The 8,362-nt window shown below is 34.8% G+C and overlaps 1 pseudogene; it reads left to right on the top strand.

Annotated features, from left to right (window-relative positions):
* The first annotated feature begins 2,935 nt into the window (after positions 1–2,935).
* On the top strand, positions 2,936–5,498 carry LOC145610998 (pentatricopeptide repeat-containing protein At2g22070 pseudogene; annotated as a pseudogene).
* The last annotated feature ends 2,864 nt before the right edge of the window (positions 5,499–8,362 follow it).

Below are 8,362 nucleotides of genomic sequence, written 5' to 3'. Positions count from 1 at the left end.
CGGTGAAGTGGCCGGATTTTCTTTCTCTCTCTACGCTTTCCTCTATCTCTCTCTACGCTTTCCTCTTTCTGTTCTTCGTTTTCTTTTTCTCTCTCCTTCAGCGAAACTTCAGTTTTTTTTAAAAAAATTTAAAAACTTTTTGCGACGGAATTTCCGTCGCAGAATCCGTCGCAAAATGTTTTTTTTTTTATTTTTTTTTTAATATTGTTTTGCGACGATTATTTCCGTCGCAAACAAACTTTTGCGAGGGAATAAATTCCGTCGCAAACTTTGCGACGGAAATTCCGTCGCAAAAGTTTGTTTCCGTCGCAAAGTTGCGACGGAATTTATTCCCTCGCAAATTAACCCTTTTTGCGACGGAATTGTAGTCCGTTGCAAGGTTTCCGTCGCAAAATGACCTATTTCTTGTAGTGAATCAAAATGGGAGTGTTGAGGCGAGTAGGCAAATGCACCTCAAAGTGTGAGATGCTAAGACTTCCTCATGTTGAGGCTTCGTTGATCCTCGTATGTTCTGTCGAAGGTTATTAATTGTTTGAATAAGTTTATTTCCTCTAATAAATTAAACCTATCATACATTCAAGCATGAATAGTGAATATTGTCACTATAATACACCAATGGGCTATTAGCCTTATAAAGTTATAACTCATCAGTGAAGGGTCAAAAGTAGTTAAATGTTATTGTATATTTGTATGTACAGTACAGGTTATATGCCCCGAACATTGAAAAGTAACCACGAATTAATTAAGTGATGAATTTTGTGGTGTGACCATGTGAGTTGATATCAATTAATTGTGCAATAGTATATTTCTTTAAGCATAAGTTTCATTGAAATATATTTTATATGGCCATATTATATGCATGATTATTTATATGTAATTTTGAGGATAGATGAGAACACTTTATCACTTAATTTTCACAAATTTGAAAATGCTCCTCCAAATTTAAATCAGCAAGAGAAATTTAGAGAGAGCTGAGTAGCATAATAAAATTAGTGAGAAAATGTTGGGTATTACATGAATTACAAAGATTATAATCTTTAAAAAAAAAAAAAAAAGTTAAAAAATTACAAAGATTATGTGATAGTTATTTTATTATTATAATTTGTATTTTTTTATAAAAAAAAAAAAAAAGAACGAAAAACATGAATGAGTTGTTAGTCACTTAGTGGTTAAAATAGAGCAACAAAGAGACAATAGAAACATGCAATTGATGTCTAATGGTTGGGTCCAATTCGGGTGCCTGGTTGCCAGTAATAATGTGCCTTGACTCTTCGGTATTCAATAGAATTTAAAGAGCACGTAGAGGTTGTTACTTGTTAGTTGTTGCACAAACACTTGCACAATAATTTAATCAATCTAAGGGGATGCAATAATTCCAATTGTTATTAGTTACTCTAGTTAGTTAGTTCGTGTTAAGGTTGATGAGAGTACTATAAGGGACGAATTTTTAAGGATAAAAAACACCTAGCAGACATGGCTCATGTTATAATTTGGGCCAAAACCTAATATTATTGAACAGATTTATGACATGGCTTCTTACTACCTCCGTTAACTTTTAGATGCAACTTTGGAATATTTTATATCTCACAAATAATACCCCAAAGTTACAACTAAAAGTTAACGGAGGTAGTATAAGTTATAACGTATATGAACTTGTAGGATCAAGATAATCAAGTGTACAAAAGACTTAAAACAAAAATTTATAAGCTTTTTAAAGTTGAGGCTCATTATTAAGAATCCTCATCAAACAATAAGTTCCAAGCTAGCTAGATTACATTTCTTGATCTTATATTAAAAGGAAGGAAAATTTTACTACCCATCACCTTGCTAGATTAATGTTGTTTAAGATCGACCAATTTTGAAAAATCAGTATTGTAAAAGATGTATCCTCGTATGTACTCATGGATAAGCTGTGTTTTGATTAATAATCTTTAAAATATATATTATGGGTGTCCTTGCAATATTTGCTACTTCATTATGTAATATCCCTACTCAAAATTTTAAATAAAAATATGGCCTTATATTTTGTATTTTTAAGCTTGAACGAATTTTAAACAACTGATATAAATGAGTGTTATATTAAATAACAAATAACAAATGAGTGTCATACTAAATACGAAGTAAATACGGAGTATCATTATTCAAGTTCCCTATTCACTTCACTTTTTTTTTTTAAATTGAAATTATTTTTATTAAATTGAAATCAATTTTCTTAAACTAAAATTATTTTCAGTAAATTAAAGTTAATTTTATTGAACTTAAAATCATTTTTACTAGATTTCTTATTATACTCAGTGTATATTTATCTTTTAAAGTTATTAATTTTTATTGAACTAAAATTAGTTTTATTATTTTTGTTGACCTGAAGTGAACCGAGCCTATTTACCAAATGAGAGTGAATATTTTGTCTAAGTTTAAAGCTTGTTCTGTTCACCTTATTTTCACTTATTTTAGGCCTAATAAGTTCAAATAAGTTCTTCCTAAAAAAAAAAAGTTCAAATAAGTTCATTTTAGGGAAAAAAAAAATAAGTTCACATAAGGAAAAATAAGTTCCGAAAAGGTCATAAGAGTTAACCAAATTCAAATCACAAAACTTAAGTTTAGATAATTTCATAAGTTAAGTTCAGAAGTAAAAATAAGGTGAATTGAAAACACCCTTACTTTTTTTTTTTGACACAGAAAACAGTCAAACACCCTTACTTTATTTACTTGTACTTAGTAACAAGTTATAAGTTTTTAACCCAACTAGTTCAGGAGTAGTGTCGTCTCTCATTTTAGGTAGTTTCGCGCACTTTTATTTTCGAAACAGACCACAAAATGACAAAACCCCATTGATGCAATAAGAGTTAATGTTTCAAACAATGCTGAAATTCCACCGCCATTTTTAACTAGAATTTTTTGATATCCATGTTTCCAGGTTAGATTATCTCTAACCATGAGTTCCCCACAATTTCTTTCCTCTTCTTCTGATTATTATGCTACTCTGCTTCAAACTAGCTCGAAATCTAAACACTTATCAGTTGGGAAATCAATTCATGCTCAAATCATCAAACAAGGTCTTTTTGCAAGTGTATATCTTTTGAATAATCTCCTTAATTTGTATGTTAAATGTGGGTCAACCTCTGTTGCCCACCAAGTGTTTGATGAAATGCCTGTGAAAAATATGTTTTCTTGGAACACTATTGTATCTGGGTATGCTAAGGGGGGGAATATGGGTGCGGCTAACTTTGTTTTTCGACAGATTCCGAATCATGATTCGGTCTCTTGGACTGCTATGATTGTGGGTTATTATCAAATGGGTTATTATGAAAATGCACTGAAAATGTTTATGGATATGATTAAGGATGGAGTGTCACCTACCCAGTTCACAATTACTAGTGTTCTTGCATTATGTGCAAATATGAGAGATTTGAATGTTGGTAGAAAGGTTCATTCTTTTGTTGTTAAGCATGGACTAGGTAGTTATGTTTCAGTAGCAAATTCACTGTTTAATATGTATGTAAAGACTGGTGATCATGTAAGGGCAAGGATTGTTTTTGACAGGATGGGGATCAGAAATGTTTCGAGCTGGAACTCTATGATTTCTTTGCATATGATGTCTGGTGATGTTGATCTTGCTCGTGCACAGTTTGAACAAATGAATGACCGCGACATTGTGTCATGGAACTCTATTATCACAGGATACAATCAAAGGGGGTTTCATATTGAAGCTCTCCAAGTATTCTTAGAAATGTTAAAGGATTTGTCAATGGAACCAGACAAATTTACATTGGCTAGTGCTTTATCAGCTTGTGCAAGTATTGAGAACTTGGAACTTGGGAAACAAATCCATGCATATATGGTAAGGACTAAGTTCGATATCTATGGGGCAGTGGAAAATTCTTTGATCACAATGTACGCTAGGTGTGGAGGTGTAGAAAATGCTCGAAAGATTATACAGAAAAATGGGATTTCCAATCTCAATGTGATAGCATTCACAGCTTTAATGGATGGCTATGTGAAGCTTGGTGACATTAGGCCTGCAAGAGAGATATTTGACTCACTGAAAGACCGTGATGTGATTGCTTGGACGGCAATGATAGTAGGTTATGAACAGAATGGACTTAATGATGATGCAGTGGCATTATTCAGATTAATGCTTAAAGAAGGGCCGAGGCCAAACAACTACACGTTAGCTGCTATGCTGAGTGTCATTTCAAGCTTGGCAAATCTGGATCATGGCAAACAGATTCATGCTGTTGCAATAAGGTCAGCAGAAGTATCATCTGTTAGTGTATGCAATGCACTAATTACCATGTATGCCAAGGCTGGAAGCATAGTTGGTGCCAGACGTGTCTTTGCATTACACCGCTATAGAGACAGTGTTACATGGACCTCAATGATTATAGCTTTAGCTCAGCATGGTTTTGGAGAGGAAGCAATAGAACTGTTTGAGAAAATGCTGGCATTAGACATTAAGCCTGACCATATAACATATGTCGGAGTACTTGTTGCCTGTACCCATGCTGGTTTGGTAGAAAAAGGAAAGAGCTATTACAACATGATGCAGAATGTGCACAAAATTGAACCAACTACAAGTCACTATTCTTGCATGATTGATCTCCTTGGACGTGCTGGCTTGCTGCAAGAAGTACAGAATTTCATTAAGAAAATGCCTATGGAACCTGACAATATTGCTTGGGGTTCAATTTTAGCGTCTTGTTATGCTCATAAAAATATAGAGTTGGCAAAAGTTGCGGCAGAGAGATTGCTTCTTCTTGATCCAGGGAATAGTGGGGCCTTTGCATCTCTTGCTAATCTATATTCTGCCTGTGGAAAGTGGGCTGAGGCTGCTAAAGTTAGAAAGTCAATGAAGGAAAAGGGAATAAAAAAAGACCAAGGTCTGAGCTGGCTTCAACTCAAGAATGAAGTACATGTCTTTGGAGCTGAAGATGCACATCACCCTCAAAGAGATGCAATCTATACAAAGATGGCAAAAATCTGGGACGAGATTAAAAAAATGGGCTTTGTTCCAGACACAAATTCAGTGCTACATGATCTGGATGAAGAAGTGAAAGAACATATTCTTAGGCATCACAGTGAAAAGCTTGCTATAGCATTTGGACTTCTAAATACTCCCGAAAACACCACCTTAAGAATCATGAAAAACTTGCGTGTATGCAATGACTGTCACTCTGCTATTAAATTCATTTCAAAGCTAGTGCGCAGAGAAATTATTGTAAGGGATGCTACTCGATTTCACCATTTCAAAGACGGTGTCTGCTCATGTAGAGACTATTGGTAGTGTAGATATTTGGTGATAGGTATGCAATTCTTGTATGTGGTTCCTTGCAGAGGGTTATCTTATAGCTGGAATTCATAGGACTGGAGATAGACAAGGTAATGTGTGGATGATGAAAGAGTTGAAGGACCGTAGTTGTCAATTTATGAAGACAAGGGATTGCAGAATTAATTGTTATATGAGGTATAGTTCTGCGTAATATGTTGGAGATTGAGAAAACAGCTTACTGTTTGAATCCATTTGATGAGCATGAAAGGATGGTGATTTTTATAGTTTACTTATAGTAAGCTCATGATTCTAAAACATTCATCACCATATATACCTCAATATATATTTGCAGAGTCAATTGTTTTGATGCTCTTTGGTTATTATCTGTCCCAATTTTGTGCAAGTCCGGTACTACTTAAATACTTCATGAAGGTTGTTTGCTCATAGAGGAAATCTTCTGGTTCATCAAGTGATGTGTTCTTCGTATCGTTGCCATGGTCAACTACTACTAGCCAAGAAAAGAGTTTGCAATGGTAAATATCCCAACTCCAACATTAATGACTCCTTGACTTCAGCTTTTCTTCTATTCATGCTGTGTGTGAGGACCTGTGATACTAATTATACTCTCTTCAGAAGATTTTTTTTTCGAATTAACTGCAATAAATACAACAAACTGCTGAAATTTTAAAGACAGTATATCTTACAACATTTGTTACGAAATTTGTAAAAGGTATTATCAAAAATCATTACATTGAACTGTAAAGTCATTGCCTATTTTGCTGCTATATACATAATTATTTAGCTGGAACAACATTATGCAAGTGATACAACTCCAAGTAGCACTCCATTTTCTTATTGAGATGATTTTTCTTCTCACGTCCTCTGTATATTCCACTATGCAATTTCATTCTGCAACATCCTTGTGAAACATGGGGAAAGCTGCATGTTATTAGTATCTGGTAAATTAATGAATGAATCTAAACCTTAGGATTTCATGAGCTTTTGAGGCAAAATCCTGATTGCCAGCCTGAAGCTGTGTGGCGTGAAAGTATTTGTTTATTACACTCTGCCCTGAACCAAACCATGCATCATGGGCATCGAGATCAAATTTGTACATGGATTTGTTTGGCCATGAAGTGCCTCAGTGAAGATATAAACCACCAGCCTTTCTTTGGCCTTCAGGATTTCTGGCCTGCATAATTGCATATCTACCAAGGTGAAATATCTGGTAATGGGCTTCAGGAAGGAAGCACATCCTGAAATACTGTATGAAGTTGATGATGTCAGGTCATATATGGGAAGTTCGTTTTTTCAAATCAGTCAGTGTCAGACAATAGATTTTGATGCTGATTGTGTGTTAGCAGGTGCTGTTTGGTGGTTTATCTGGAATTTGCCGACAATTGCTGGAGCTTATGTGCCATGGTTTGAGGACAAGAAGATTTCGGGTTGATAGAAGGTGACTTCGTGAGTCTGAAATGAAAGGAGGAAATCCTCATTCTACAATAAAGCTTATTGATTATGCAGACATTTGAAGGCACAATACTATTGACCATAACTTATTGGGCGGTCTTTGCTCCTTGAATTTATTTCAGAGATACCTGGCTACCTGCAAAACACATACACAGTACACCAAACTCAAACAGTTGGATGGTCTGGCATCTTACTGCTTCTAGGATTCTCATGCTTCTGTGACTGATAAGCTGGTTCAGATTTGTAGTGATGAACTGTTTAGTTGCTGATGTAGTTATGATTTTAACATTATTACTTTTCAGATATTTAATCTCAAATATCTTGCATTGCAGTTCTCAAGCTGTATACAACATTTTTGCAGTGGTTATGGCTAACTGATTAATCTTTATATCTTTTGTCTGATTGCTGAGATAAGAAAGATATGCTAAAAAAATTAGGGGTAAAAAATAATGTGGAGAGGTGTATGGTTCCAGCCTTTCAGGTTATGTTGGGCCTGGTGGCTCTAGTTTATTGATGTCAGACTGTTTAGTTGTTTCAATCTTGAACATGTTACTTCTCCCCTACTTGGTCATATCAAAGAAGAAAAGCCTAGCTAAAGTGGTATATCCACCAACAGACCAACTCCGTATAACAAATTAACATATATCATATACGAAGTACAATAAGTTTAGCCACTCCAAATCAAGCTGTAGTTATTCAGCTCATTCCGATTCTTAAAATCACTTGTACAAAGTACAATAAGCTTAGTCGCTCCAAATCTAGTTGTAGTTGTTCGGCTCATCCCGATTCTTAAATCACTTGTACGTATATCAGTCTATATGATCACCCTTCCTTACACAATATTTTCATATAGTTAATTCCGAAACATAAAAAAAAAACTATATGAGTAATAGTGTACAAAGTACAATAAGCTTAGTCGCTCCAAATCTAGTTGTAGTTGTTCGGCTCATCCCGATTCTTAAATCACTTGTACGTATATCAGTCTATATGATCACCCTTCCTTACACAATATTTTCATATAGTTAATTCCGAAACATAAAAAAAAAACTATATGAGTAATAGTTTAAAATGTTTTTTTTTAAGGGAAATTTCAAAGAAATATTTAAATCACTTGTACGTATATTAGTCTATGTGATCACCCTTCCTTACACAATATTTTCATATAGTTAATTCCGAAACATAAAAAACTATATGAGTAATAGTTTAAAATGTTTTTTTTTTTTTAAGGGAAATTTCAAACAAATATTTAAAGCCATACAAGAATTTTATTTTTTTTTTAAAAAAAAAAAAAAAAAAAAAAAAAAAGTGATGGTCCAATTGGAGGACAGCCAACTGAGTACTAATGGGCCAAGGAGGCGCAAGCCCGTTATCCTTCCACTGACAAGAGCGGGAGGTTTTCGTTGCTCTGTGAAACCAGCCTCACGCGGTCCCCTCCACTTTAGGGCCCATGAAGATCAGGCCTTCGCCCAACCCACATGAGCCAACTCTCAACTTGGATAGGGCGAGCCTGCATAATGCCAACCTTTGACCCGACTCAGTTAGCTGAGATCCTGTCCCATCACATTAGTGCTCCCACTTGGGTCACAAGCTCGCGTTACCAAGCTCAGCGATATGTAGTATACT

This window comes from Chenopodium album, chromosome 24 (assembly GCF_948465745.1).
Source record: "Chenopodium album chromosome 24, dcCheAlbu1.1, whole genome shotgun sequence".
NCBI classification, from domain to species: domain Eukaryota; kingdom Viridiplantae; phylum Streptophyta; class Magnoliopsida; order Caryophyllales; family Amaranthaceae; genus Chenopodium; species Chenopodium album.
The sequence above is the reverse complement of the archived record's forward strand: the minus strand, read 5'-3'. Positions and strand labels throughout refer to the sequence as shown.